At 47.3% G+C, this 14,112-nt stretch overlaps 1 protein-coding gene across 2 annotated transcripts in view; it reads right to left on the bottom strand.

Annotated features, from left to right (window-relative positions):
- Positions 1–6,743, bottom strand: part of CBX1 (chromobox 1) — a 33,940-nt gene extending 27,197 nt beyond the window's left edge. Inside the window, exon 1 of one of the 2 annotated variants that reach the window (XM_003912668.2) lies at positions 6,495–6,743. The gene's annotated coding sequence lies outside the window, so the exon portion shown is untranslated. Of the gene's footprint in view, positions 1–5,984; positions 6,424–6,494 lie in introns of those variants that run through there. The other variant, XM_003912669.2, reaches the window with a different exon arrangement.
- Positions 6,744–14,112: the final 7,369 nt, after the last annotated feature.

The raw sequence follows: 14,112 nt of genomic DNA, 5'->3' as shown, positions 1-14,112 counted from the left end.
TTTCAGCACTTTGGGAGGCTGAGGTAGGCGGATCGCTTGAGGCCAGGAGTTTGAGACCAGCCCAGCAACATGGTGAAACCCCGTGTCTACTAAAAATACAAAAAAAAAAAACTAGCCAGCATGGCGCACCTGTAGTCCCAGCTATTCAAGAGGCTGAGGCACAAGAATTGCTCGAACTCACAAAACAGGGTTAGGATGCAGTGAGCTGATATCGCGCCACTGCACTCCAGTCTGCGAGACAGAACAAGACTCCATCTCAAAGGAAAAAAAAAAAAAAGGTGTGCTCCTGGCTAGGCTTGGTGGCTCACGCCTATAAATCCAGTACTTTGGGAAGTCGAGCCGGGTGGATCACTTGAGGCCTGGAGTTCAAGACCAGCCTGGCCAACATGGTGAAACCCCGTATCATGCCGGGAGCGGTGGCTCAAGCCTGTAATCCCAGCACTTTGGGAGGCTGAGACGGGCGGATCACGAGGTCAGGAGATCGAGACCATCCTGGTTAACACGGTGAAACCCCGTCTCTACTAAAAATACAAAAAATGAGCCGGGCGAGGTGGCAGGCGCCTGTAGTCCCAGCTACTCGGGAGGCTGAGGCAGGAGAATGGCGTGAACCCAGGAGGCAGAGCTTGCAGTGAGCTGAGATCCGGCCACTGCACTCTAGCCTGGGCGACAGAGCGAGACTCTGTCTCAAAAAAAAAAAAAAAAAAAAGAAACCCCGTATCTACTAAAAATACAAAAATTAGCCACATGTGGTGGTGCATATGTGTAACCCCAGCTACTTGGGAGGGTGGGACACAAGAATTACTTGAACCAGGCAGGCAGAGGTTACAGTGAGCTGAGATCTTGACACTGTACTCCAGCCTCGGTGACAGAGTAAGACTCTGTCTCAAAAAAAAAGTAGTGTGCTCCTGTAGAGGGCCAACAGTCAAAATCCTACCCATTCTTCAAGACCCAGCTTAAATGCTACTTTCTCCATGAAGTCTACCCAATTTAGCTAAATAATATTTCTCTTTTCTTTGGGGTTCCCAAAGCATTTTGTTTCTATTTTTACTTGCACACAATTAAACGTAGATCTGGAACCTGAACAAGCTGTTGAACCCTATACGGGCAATAAAGATGGATGTCTCAGGCTGGGTGCGGTAGCTCATGCCTGTAATCCCAGCACTTTGGGAGGCTGAGGCAGGCGGATCTCCTGAGGTCAGGAGTTTTGAGACCAGCCTGACCAACATGGAGAAACCCCGTCTCTACCAAAAATACAAAATTAGCCAGGCATGGTGGTGCATATGCCTGTAATCCCAGCTACTTGGGAGACTGAGGCAGGAAAATCGCTTGAACCCAGAAGGTTGAGGTTGCGGTGAGCCGAGATTGCACCATTGCACTCCAGCCTGGGCAACAAGAACAAAAACTCCAACCCAAAAAAAAAAAAAAAAAAAAAGGATGACTGTCTCAGAAGCATCAGGGAATAGAAGTGCAAAGCTATAAGTTATTAAGGGAATAAGCAGCAAGATAAATCTGATCCATACACCCTAAAGTGAAAACAAGGAAGAAGTACCTTTTGTTGAAAGAATCACCAACTACATACCAATCATCAAAAGGCAGGTGAAGGCATGTGTAGTATATTCAGGTGGTAGTCTTGTTTCTAAACTGCTTTTAGTCTGTAAGCTGTGGTTGTTTGTGAAGCAAATGCTTTCCAGATGGAAAACTTGAGCAGAAAACAAGAACTTATGCCACACACACAGTTAGCAGTTTCTTTTTTTTGGAGTCTTGCTCTTTCACCCAGGCTGGAGTACAGTGGTACAATCTTAGCTCCCTGCAACCTCCGCCTCCCAGGTTCAAGCAATTCTCCTGCTTCCGCCTCCTGAGTCACTGGGATTACAGGCATGCGCCACCATGCCCAGCTAATTGTGTATTTTTAGTAGAGATGGAGTTTATCCATGTTGGTAAGGCTGGTCTCGAACTCCGACCTCAGGTGATCCACCCACCTCGGCCCCCCATAGTGCTGATATTATAGGAGCAAGCCATCACGCCCGGTCAGGAGTTTCATTTTTAAAGGAACACCAGCCCTTGAATTCCAGAGGATCTAAGGCTAGAATACTGGTGTGCGAATACATTTTGAATTTTATCTGAGATGTGTTCTGAAACTTGGAAAACCCCTTTGAGTATGTTGACATGGATATTTTACCATAGATTTTTGGTTTGAGAGACCACAAGAGTCTGCAAATGTTAGTATGGACACAGTGATACCTCAAGCAATCTTTCAAAGGTTAATTTAAGATAAAATAAAAGTGGTTACAAAGCTAGACCAGAATCATGACTACATTGGAAACATGTATCAAAACACCACAGTGGCCAGGCATGGTGGCTCACACCTGCAATCCCAGCACTTTGAGAGGCTGAGGTTGGTGGATCACTTGAGGTCAGGATTTCAAGATCAGCCTGGCCAATATGGTGAGACCTCATCTCAACTAAAAATACAAAAAAAAGTTAGCTGGGCATGGTGGTGTGCGCCTGTATTCTAGCTACTCGGGAGGCTGAGGCAGGACAATCACTCGAATCCGGGAGTTGGAGGCTGCAGTGAGCCGAGATCACACCACTGCACTCCAGCCTGGGTGACAGAGCAAGACTTGTCTAAAAAAAAAAAAAAGAAAAGAAAAAAAACCATCACAGTGGGCCAGGTGCCGTGGCTCATGTCTATAATTCCAGTACTTTGGGAGGGCGAGGTGGGAAAATTACTTGAGGCCAGGAGTTTGAAACTAGCCTGGGCAACATAGTGAGTCCCTGCCTCTATTTATATGAGAAAAATAAAATAAAAAATAAACAAAACCCACCACAGGCTGGGCACGGTGGCTCATACCTGTAATCCCTACACTTTGGGAGGCCAAGGCAGGTGGATCACCTGAGGTCAGGAGTTCAAGACCAACCACCTGGCCAATATGATGAAACCCCATCTCTACTTAAAAAATACAAAAAATTAGCCAGGCGTAGTGGCAAGTGCCTGTAATTCCAGCTACTTAGGAGGCCTGAGGCAGGAGAATCACTTGAACTTAGGAGGCGGAGGTTGCAGTAAGCTGAGATTGCACCACTGCACTCCAGCCTGGGCAACAAGAGCAAAACTCCGTCTCAAAAAAAAAACCCCACCACATTGTACCACATAAGGATACACCATTCTTGTCAGTTAAAAATTAATACTATAGGCTGGTCACGGTAGCTCACACCTGTAATCCCAAAACTTTGGGTGGCCGAGGAGGGTGGATCACCCGAGGTCAGGAGTTCAAGACCAGTCTGGCCAACATGGCAAGACACCATCTCTACTAAAAATATAAAAATTAGCCAAGCGTTGTGGGGGGCCCCGGTTGCCCCAGTTACTCCAGAGGCTGAAGCAGGAGGATCGCTTGAACCTGGGAGGTGGAGGTTGCAGTGAGCTGAGATTGCGCCACTGCACTCCAGCCTTGGCGACAGAGCGAGACTCCGTCTCAAAAAAAAAAAAATTAATACCATAGTTCTGTTAGGTCCTCAAAGTGTCAACTATTATTTTAAAAGGCACAATTTCACAGACAAATTAGGTCGCCCCCTTCTGGTCATCAAAGTATAAATGCTAAAGGCAGGAAACATTGAATACAAGTTATTCTATGCAAATACTGACAGGATCTAAATTTCGTCCATATTTGAGTAACTTTTCCAAATAACCTTGGGAAGGCTATTCAATTTTTCAACAGATATCGCTACTGATAATTATTCAGATCAATTCAAAGGACACAGAAGATTTTTCAAGATTCTTTTAAAACAGATATATTCAAGCTATTTTGCTTGTTGATGAAACCCAGAATCTGAGGCCTGAGGTACTTAAAATGGCTAGTTGCACAGCCTGTATACCTTTTCTATATTTAGTACCAGAGTGAGTACAAAACTGAAGCTAACCATTCTGGGCAACAGAGACTGTCCCTACAAAAAAGAAGCCATGCATGGTGGCATGAGACTGTAGTCCGAGCTACTCAACAGGCTGTGGTGGGAAGATTGCTTGTGTCCAGGAGGTCGAGGCTTCAGTGAGCCATGATGCCACCACTGCACTCCAGCCTGGCAACAGAGTGAGACCCTGTCTAAAAAAAAAAGAAAAGAAACTAACAGGCTAAGACAAGCAGGCCAAAGACAACAGTTTAACTCTGCCAAATGTCACAGATACAAGACAAGCAAACTACTATGCACATTAATTTGGCTAACACACAGAGTTCTCAGAATGGATCTCAAAGCCCCCCTATTCATCATTCATTCATCAACAATCTGAACGGCCTACTATGTGCCATGCATTGATGAACAAGAGGTATAGCCATTTTTTCTTTTTTTAAGACATAGTTTTGCTCTTGTTGCCCAGGCTGGAGTGCAATAGTGCGATCTTGGCTCATGGCAACCTCTGCCTCCCAGGTTCAAGCGATTCTCCTGCCTCAGCCTCCCAAGTAGCTGGGACTACAGGCGTGTGCCACCACACCTGGCTAATTTTTCTATTTTCAGTAGAGATGGGGTTTCACCATGTTGGCCATGCTGGTCTGGAACTCCTGACCTCAGGTGATCCGCCCGCCTCGGACTCCCAAACTGCTGGGATGACAGGCTTGAGCCACTGCGCCTGGCCCTACTATTTATATTTTTAATGTAAAACAATTTAGGATACAGCAGCCACTGAAGAAAAATATCACCACAGGGAAAACCGTAAATGACTTCAGGTCCTCCACTCCCCTGAAGCTTCGTTAAGGTGCCACCAGTTTCAATACAAGTGCTTTTCAATCACACCACTTTCATATAAAAGTCCACAAGGCACCTAGGGAGGAACACCGGCATTAATTTCCTCATTGTATTCCTGAATCTATTCCAAAACCTTGGACCTTTCACAATCTTTCCAAACTGCTAATGTGATTCTTAACACAATTGAGGAGGCTACTGCACCCTGGGCTACAGGTTCTAGTATAACTGATTATAGCTGAACTTTTTGTAAATTCCACCTCAATAGCGTTAAACCAACACGTCTAAATGTAACACCAATTTATGAAAAACCCTCACTTGAAACTTTGAAAAAGAGGTAAAATACGGCCGGGCGCGGTGGCTCACGCCTATAATCCCAGCACTTTGGGAGGCCGAGGCGGGAGGATCACGAGATCAGGAGTTTGAGACCAGCGTGACCAATATGGTGAAAGCCCATCTCTACTAAAAATACAAAAATTAGCCGGGCGTGGTGGCGCGTGCTTGTAATCCTAGCTGGTGGGGAGGCTGAGGCAAGAGAATCGCATGAACCCGGGGAGGTGGAGGTTGCAGTGAGCCAAGATCGTGCCACTGCACTCCAGCCTGGCGACATCGGGAGACTCTTCTCAAAAAAAAAAAAGAAAAAAAAAAAAAGAGGTAAAATATTGCTCACTCTGTATTCAAATTTTCCAATAAGGAAAAGTTGGCTAAAAACAGAAGGGCCCACGAAACAAATATTACCTCACAATCTCACATACTTACTTTTCCTGTGTCTCCCAATTTCTCGCACCGCACACGATCTAACAATCTCTCACTACCTCACTCCGTTCCTTAACTATTAACTCATCTACGCATTTTTACAATTTCATCAACTTTGTGAGACCAGTTACGATCCCAGACAAAAACGTATGGAACTAATTTTGAATCAAAGCAAGAGCTGCACTTGGACATTTTTAACTCCCCAAAGGAATCATGGAGTGAAGGTAGTAGGAAACCTGGAAAAGTAAAAAAGGCGTATTCAATCCTTTCTTCACAATTATCCTTACAGCCTCCCCACTGTAAGGACCCATCAGGAAGCAAGGGAGGCCTCCTTTCCCCTTTATTCTTACACACCTTACAGAAATATTCTCGGGATCTCCGCCCTACTTATCCTAACAGCTCCTCCCCTTCCAGAGCCAGGCCCAGCAAACGCCTGCCCCTCCCCCTCCGTGCCCCCTTTCCCAAATTATTCCACACATCTCCTCCTCCAATCAGCACACCTTGTGCGGCCCAGAGCCCTCTTCCAATTCACTCGAAGTTACTCCCCCGTAGTCCTGCAAAGCCAGGTTCCTCTGGCAGTCCCGGCCGGACCCAGGGTCCTCCGAAAACAGTTACAAACCTCGGGTCGTGCGGTCGTCAGCCCCTCCTCATGCCTATCCAAGCCTCAAGCCTGTCCCCTTCCGCCCTATCCCGCAGCCGCCCAGGCAAGCAACACTGTCCCACACCACTCGGGCTCCGAAGAGCAGCCCCAAGTGCTCGGCCCACCCCGAAGCGCTTTAGTCTCAGGCTCAGGATTCGCACCCCGCCCTCTCCATCCTTCACGCAGCTGGCACGGACGCCTCAGCGCCAGGCGGAGAGCTCAGCGCGGGAAGCGGAGAAGCAGGACGCTGGACCCGGGCGCGCTCCCCGCTCCTAACCTCCGCCTAGAAAGCGCGGCCCCTAACACAGGGCTCCCGCCGCCGCCGCCGCGCCCCCTCCCCCAGCTCTCCCGCCTCCAGCGGGCTCCTCACCTCAGAGCAGCGCCCAAGAGCCCGAGAGGAATCGGTACTGCGCTACTGGCGCGTCGCGTCGGGTCGCCTGGGGGAGTGGCGCCCAGGAAGGCAGCAAGCCGGGTGGCCGCAGTGGAGCCCCTCACTGAAGCGGCGTACCGCAGGCCCCAGCCAACGGCCCTCCCCTCAGCCGAACAAAAGAGCCTCGCACTCTGCGCTGCCCGCCGCCTGCATCGCGCAGGCGCGACGACCCGCCGCACGGCACCATGGGCCTCGGGGGGTCTGTCCAAGACTACAAGGCCCGAAGCGCAGTGCGCCGCGCACGCACAGTAGGCGAGGGTGGTAGGGATTTCTAGTTTTTAAACTGTAACGGTGGAGAGACTGCAGCGTGGAGCGTTGTAACCTAGAAAATTAGAACACATGGGCCAGGGACGGTGGCTCACGCCCGTCATCCCAACACTTTGGGAGACCGAGGCGGGTGGATCACCTGAGGTCAGGAGTTCAAGACCAGCCTTACCAACAAGGTGAAACCCTGTCTCTACTAAAAATACAAAAATTAGCCGGGCCTGGTGGCAGGCGCCTGTAGTGCCAGCTACTCAGGAGGCTGAGACACGAGAATTGCTTGAACTTGGGAGGCGGAGGTTGCAGTGAGCCGAGATCCAGCCACTGCACTCCAGCCTGGGCGATGGAGCAAGACTCTATCTCAAAAAAAAAAAAGAAAAAAAAAATTAGAACATAAGATTTTCATAAACGAGCCCCTTTGATGCTTGGCCCCCAAAAATCAACCACTTCTGGACAGTTCTGTAATTCACATCCTCAAAATTTTTGAATTTCAGATTCTTCACCAGAACTTTATCATATCTCTGCTGCCTCAAATTTCCAATGATTTCTTAGTCCTCAAATCTCTACCTCCTCAAATCTCTGTAAAATTCCTACTTAGGCCGGTACGGTGGCTCAAGCCTATAATCCCAACACTTTGGGAGGCGGAGGTGGGTGGATCACCTGGGGTGAGGGGTTCAAGACCAACCTGGCCAACATGGTGAAACCCCATCTCTACTAAAACACAAAAATTAGCTGGGCATCGTGGCAGGCGCCTGTAGTCCCAGCTACTCGGGAGGCTGAGGGAGGAGAATCGCTTGAACCCAGGAGGCAGGAGTTGTAGTGAACCGAGATCGCACCATTGCACTCCAACCTCGGATAACAAGAGTGAAACTCTGTCTTAAAAAAAAAAAAAATTCCTGCTCAGTGTTAAGATTATTTCCCCTTCCCGGTCTTCCCTGATTCCCTAGAGTAGGTTAGGTCCCCCCGTAGGCCTCTCATAGCTTCCTAAATTTCCCCCTTTTTATTGGCTGCGCCACAAAAATGTCCCCTTTTTCATTGTCATTTGTGCCCACCTTTTTCAGTGTCATTAATCTCCTTCAGCACCTTTCACTCAATCATCCCAATGAAACACACAATTAGGAAAAAACCATGTTTTTAAGCCACAATATAACCAAAGTTTTTTTTTGTTTTTTTTTTTTTTTTTTAATTTTAAAGTATCCTTCTAATCAGGAGGAAGAGGGAAAACTCTATTGCACTCTACCCCAAAAGGCAGCAGTTTGCTTTTATAAAACAGTTTTGCTGATGCAGGCACTGTTCAGGGCTCTGGAGAACTGTCATGTAGGAAGAACCTAGCCCAGCAACATCATAATAGAGTTTAGTTAAAAGAGCTTCAAGAAAGCACAGAGGACAGGTGAAACCAGCTGGACTTCCTGCTTCAAGTGAGTACGTGGAGAACTTTTCTGTCTTACAAGAGGATTGTAAAACACCAATCAGCACTCTGTACCTAGTCTTACAAGAGGATTGTAAAATGCACCAATCAGCACTCCGTAAAAACCACCCAATCAGTCCTCTGTAGCTAGCAAGAGGATTGTAAAATGCACCAATCAGCGTTCTGTAAAATTCACCAATCAGCAGGAATCTGAAAGTAGCCAATTGTGGGGAGGACTGAAAAAAGGGCACTCTGATAGGACATAAATGGAAAATGGGTGGGGACAAATAAGGGTGTAAAACCTGGGCCCTTCTTCACACACCCCCCCGCCCCCGCCCCCGCCCCACTTTCTCGCCAGCCAGCAATAGCAACTGGTTAGGTCCCCTTTCACGCTGTGGAAGCTTTGTTCTTTCGCGTTCTTTTGCTTTTCACAATAAATCTGGCTGCTGCTCACTCTTTGGGTCCCTGCCAGCTAAAGAGCTGTTTTTAACACTGTGAAGGTCCGCGGCTTCATTCTTTACCTCAGGGAGGCCACGAACCCACCGGAAGGAACCAACTCTGGACACAAAGACAGCAATTCTTCCTGAAACATTTGGGCTGGGTTTCTATGAAGAAGCAAGTGAGAAGCATCGACTCACTTCCTCCTGTAGCGTACTGTTTTTGAATGATGATAATGATGAGAAAATTAGTTGTAATGATAAGGAGCTACTATTAATGAGTGGTTTTTTGTTTTTGTTTTTTTTTTTTTCCTGAGGCAGAGTCTTGCACTGTTGCCCAGGCTGGAGTGCAATGGCAAGATCTAGGCTCACTGCAACCTCCCCCTCCTGGGTTCATGCAATTCTCCTACCTCAGCCTCCCAAGTAACTGGAATTACAAGCACACGCTACCACGTACAGCTTATTTTTTTGTATTTTAGTACAGACGGGGGTTTCACCATGCTGCCCAGGCTGGTCTTGAACTCCTGAGTTCAGGCAATCCAGCTGCCTCAACCTCCCAAAGTGTTAGGATTACGGGCGTGAGCCACCACATCTGGTTTATTTTTTATTTTATTTTATTATTATTTTTTGAGACAGAGTCTAACTGTCACCCAGGCTGGAGTGCAGTGGCATGATAGTGGCTCACTGCAACCTCCACCTCCCGGGCTCAAGTAATTATCCAGCCTTGGTCTCCTGAGTAGCTGGGATTACAGGCGCCCACCACCATGCCCAGCTAATTTTTTTGTTTCCTGAGACTGAGTCTTGCTCTGTCACCCAGGCTGGAGTGCAGTGGTGAGATCTCGGCTCACTGCAACCTCCACCTCCCGGATTCAAGCAATTATCCAGCCTCAGCCTCCTGAGTAGCTGGGTTTACAGTCGCCCGCCACTGTGCCTGGCTAATTTTTGTATTTTTAGTAGAGAGGGGGTTTCACCATGTTGGCCAGGCTGGTCTCAAACTCCTGACCTCAAGTGGTCTCACCACCTCGGCCTCCCAAAGTGCTGGGATTACGATTACAGGTGTGAGCCACCGTGCCCGGCCTTAATTTTTGTATTTTTAGTAGAGATGGGGTTTCACTGTGTTTTCAGGCTGGTCTTGAACTCCTAACCTTGTGATACCCCCCCACCGCCCGGGTCGTGGCCTCCCAAAGTGCTGGGATTACAAGTGTGAGCCACCACGCCTGGCCTTTTTTTTTTTTTTTTTTTTTTTTTGAGACAGAGTCTCTTGCTCTGTCACTCAAGACTGTAGTGCAGTGGCGCGATCTTGGCTCACTGAAACCTCCATCTCCAGGGTTCAAGCGATTCTCCTGCCTCAGCCTCTGAGTAGCTGGGATTACAGGTGTGTGCTACCACACCCGGCTTATTTTTCTGTATTTTTAGTAGACATGGGGTTTCACCATGTTGGCCAGGATGGTCTGAATCTCTTGACCTCATGATCTGCTCGCCTTGGCCTCCCAAAGTGGTGGAATTACAGGCGTGAGCCACTGCCCTCGGCCGATTCGATTCTTTTCTTATAAGGGTAACTCAGTCATCATAATCTTGCTCAAGACAATATTTGAAACGATATTGCTCATGTCCACAGGAAATGCATCTGTCACATCCAGTCTCTAAAATCACAAGTAGGCCTGGTGAGGTGGCTCATGCCTATAATCCCAGTACTTTGGGAAGCCGAGCTAGGAGGATTGCTTGAGGCCAGAAGTTAGAGATTAGCCTGGGCAATATAGTGAGACCCTGTATCTACAAAAAAAAAAAGTCAGGTGTGGTGGTACACGCCAGTAGTCCCAGTTACGCAGAATGCTGAGGCAGGAGGATCACTTGGGCCAGGGAGTTTGAGGCTGCAGTGGGCTATGATTTCACTGCCAGTGCACTCCACCTGGGTGACAGAGCAAGACCATATCTCAGAAAAAAAAAGAAATAATAAATAAAGAAAAATAAAAAAGAAAATCACGAATAATATGGAGAAGGAAAATATTATTTTAGACCTTCTTTACAGCATGTCTATGGGATTAACAGTAATGATGAATAAAAGGAATGGCTTATAGACAGCACTCAGTAAATAGTAGCTCTTTTAGATTCAGTAGATGGCTGCTTCTGAGATATGATAAAAGGAGTAGAGGAAGTATAGAACTTTAAAAATATCTTCCTCCACATTGAAATTCTTTGTTTCATTTTGACCACTACTTGATATTCTGTTGTTAAAGATGTATTCATTTGAGGTTAACAAGTACCCTCTTTTAAAATGCAAATAAACTTAAAGCTATCGCTTCTCTGTTACCGCTGGTCAATCCGATTCTCAGGGCGATTTCCTGGTAGTAACTGGACTCTAATTAAAATATACACTTCTCAAATTATGCACTCATAGCCCTGAGTTTGATTGGTTTTCTTCTGCTAAGGGATCAGTGCTGGAGAAGTGCTTATCATTTGCTAGCATTTCAGGTATGATAAGGATTGGCCCCATTATCAAGTGTTAGAAACTACTGTTGAAAAATATCTGGCCGGGTGCGGTGGCTCATGCCTGTAATTTCAGCACTTTGGGAGGCTGAGGCGGGTGGATTACCTGAGGTCACGAGTTCAAGACCAGCCTGGCCAACACCATCTCTACTAAAAATACAAAAAATTAGCTGGGTGTGGTAGTACATGCCTGTAATCCTAGCTACTTGGGAGGCTGAGGCAGAATGGCTTGAACCCGAGAGGCAGAAGTTGCAGTTAGCCGAGATTGCGCCATTGCACTCCAGCCTGGGCAACAGAGTGAAACTCTGTCTCAAAAAAAGGAAAAAAAAAATACGCTAGGCCGGTGTCGTGATGCCCCACTCCTGTAATCCCAGCACTTTGGGAGGCCGAGGCGGGCAGATCACCTGAGTTCAGGAGTTCGAGACCAGCTTTGCCAACATGATAAAACCCTGTCTCTACTAAAAATACAAAAATTAGCAGGGCATGGTGGTGGGCACATGTAATGCCAGCTACTCAGGAGGCTGAAGGAAGGAGAATCGCTTGAACCTGGGTGGTGGAGGTTGCAGTGAGCACAGATTGTGCCATTGCACTCTAGCTTAGGCAACAGAGTGAAACTCCGTCTCAAAAAAAAAAAAAATAAAACCAGGCTTGGTGTCACACGTCTGTAATCCCAGCACTTTGGGAGGCCGAGGCGGGTGAATCACCTAAGGCTGGGAGTTCCAGACCAGCCTGGCCAACATGGTGAAACCCTGTCTCTATTAAAGATACAAAAATTAGCCAGGCGTAGTGGCAGGCGCCTGTAATTCCACCTACTCAGGAGACTGTGACAGGAGAATTGCTTGAAACCCAGGGGAAGGAGGTTGCAGTGAGCCGAGATCGCACCACTTTACTCCAGCCTGGGCGAAGAACGAGACTCTGCCTCCAATAAACAAAAAAATTAGCTGGGCATGGTGGCGCATGCCTGTAATCCCAGCTACTCGGGAGGCTGAGGCAGGAGAATTGCTTGAACCCAAGAGGCAGGGGTTGCAGTGAGCTAAGATCGTACCATTGCACTCCAGCCTAGGAGATGAGAGCGAAAGCAAAACTCTATCTCAAAAAAAAAAAAAATAAATAAAAATAAAAAGAAATGAAAAGAAAAATACCCTAAAGGGATGGGCACAGTGGCTCACCCCTGTAATTCCAGCATTTTGGAAGGACGAGGTAGGAGAACTGCTTGAGCTCAGGAGTTCAAGACCAGGCCGGGCAACATAGTGAGACCTCATCTATACAAATAATAATAAAAAATTAGCCGGGCATGGTGGCACACACCTATGGTCCCAGCTACTTAGGAGGCTTGAATAGGAGGATCACTTGAGCCCAGGAGGTCGAGGCTGTCTTAATATTAAGACATGTGAGGCCAGGCATAGTGGCTCACACCTGTAATCCCAGCACTTTGGGAAGCCGAGGCAGGTGGATCATGAGGTCAGGAGTTCAAGACCAGCCTGACCAATATGGTCAAACCCCGTCTCTACTAAAAATACAAAAATTAGCCGGGCATGGTGGCACGTGCCTGTAATCCCAGCTAGTCAGTAGGCAGTTTCTTGAGACTTTCCTGAGGAGATCAGTGATGAATTTAATAAATGTGATTTTTTTTTACATTGAATAAATGCATTAACATTGACTGATCTGCATAATTCTGCAGTACCAGTATTTTTTAAATGGCTTCAGACTCCCTGTTGCACTTAACCTTTTTTTTTTTTTTTTTTTTTTGAGATGGAGTCTCCTTACAGTGTTCCTGTGACTGGAGTGCAGGGCGGATCTCTGCCAAGCCTACTGTGTAAGCCTCCACCCTGGGTTCATATTCTCCTGCCTCAGCTTCCCAGTAGCTGGGACTACAGGCTCTCGGCCACCTCACTTGGCTAATTTTTTGTATTTTTAGTAGAGACAGGGTTTCACCGTTAGCCAGGATGGTCTCTCAGCCCTGACTCAGGATCCACCCGCCTCGGGCTTCCCAAAGTGCTAGGGATTATAGGTGTGAGCCACCACACCCAGCCTTGCACTTAACTTTTTGAGACGGAGTCTCATTGCAGCCCAGGCTGGAGTGAGTGGCCGATCTCAGCTCACTCCCCAAGCTCCTCCACTTCTCCCGGGTTCCCCGCCGCATTCTCCTGCCTCAGCTCTCAAGTAGCTGGGACTACAGGCTCTCGGCCACCACTTGGAAGCTAGTTTTTTTGTATTTTTAGTAGAGGACTTTGGGTTTCACCTGTTAGCTAGTGGATGGTCTCGATCTCTGACTTTGATCCGCCCGTCTCGGCCTCCCAAAGTGCTGGGATTACAGGCGTGAGCCACCGCGCCCGGCCCACTTAACCTTTAAGAAATGACTCCATCTCCAAGGTGGTGTGTACTTAAAAAAATAAATAAATAAATAAACACTTCCAGTCTCGGCAACATAGGAAGCCTCTATCTGTATAAAAATTAAAAAAATTAACCGAGTATGGTGGCACACACCTGTGGTCCCAGCAGCTCCAACGGCTGAGGTGAGAGGATGGCTTGAGCCCTGGAGGTTGAGCCTGCAGTAAGCTGTGATCCTGCCACTGCACTCCAGCCTGGGCAACAGAGCAGGAACCTGTCTCAAAAAAACAAAGAAAAGTTACCATTTGTTGAATTTGGGTAGTATCAAAGAAGAATATTCAAAATTGTTTGAGAAGGCTAAATATACTCTTCCTTTTCTCAACTACATATCTATTTAAGGCTGAATTTTCTTAATGTACCAAAACAACAGAGCACAACAGAGAAAGGGGAAGCACATACGAGAATCCAGCTATCTTCCTTAATTTTTTTTTATTTTTATTTTTTTACAATGGAGTCTCCCAGGCTGGAGTGTAATGGCGCAATCTTGGCTCACTGCAACCTCCGACTCCTGGGTTCAAGCAATCCCCCTGCGTCAGTCTCCTGAATAGCTGGGATTACAGGTGCTCATGACTAT

Source organism: Papio anubis, chromosome 17 (assembly GCF_008728515.1).
Source record: "Papio anubis isolate 15944 chromosome 17, Panubis1.0, whole genome shotgun sequence".
NCBI classification, from domain to species: Eukaryota; Metazoa; Chordata; class Mammalia; order Primates; family Cercopithecidae; genus Papio; species Papio anubis.
Note: the sequence above shows the minus strand (reverse complement) of the source record. Positions and strands in the feature narration are given on the sequence as shown.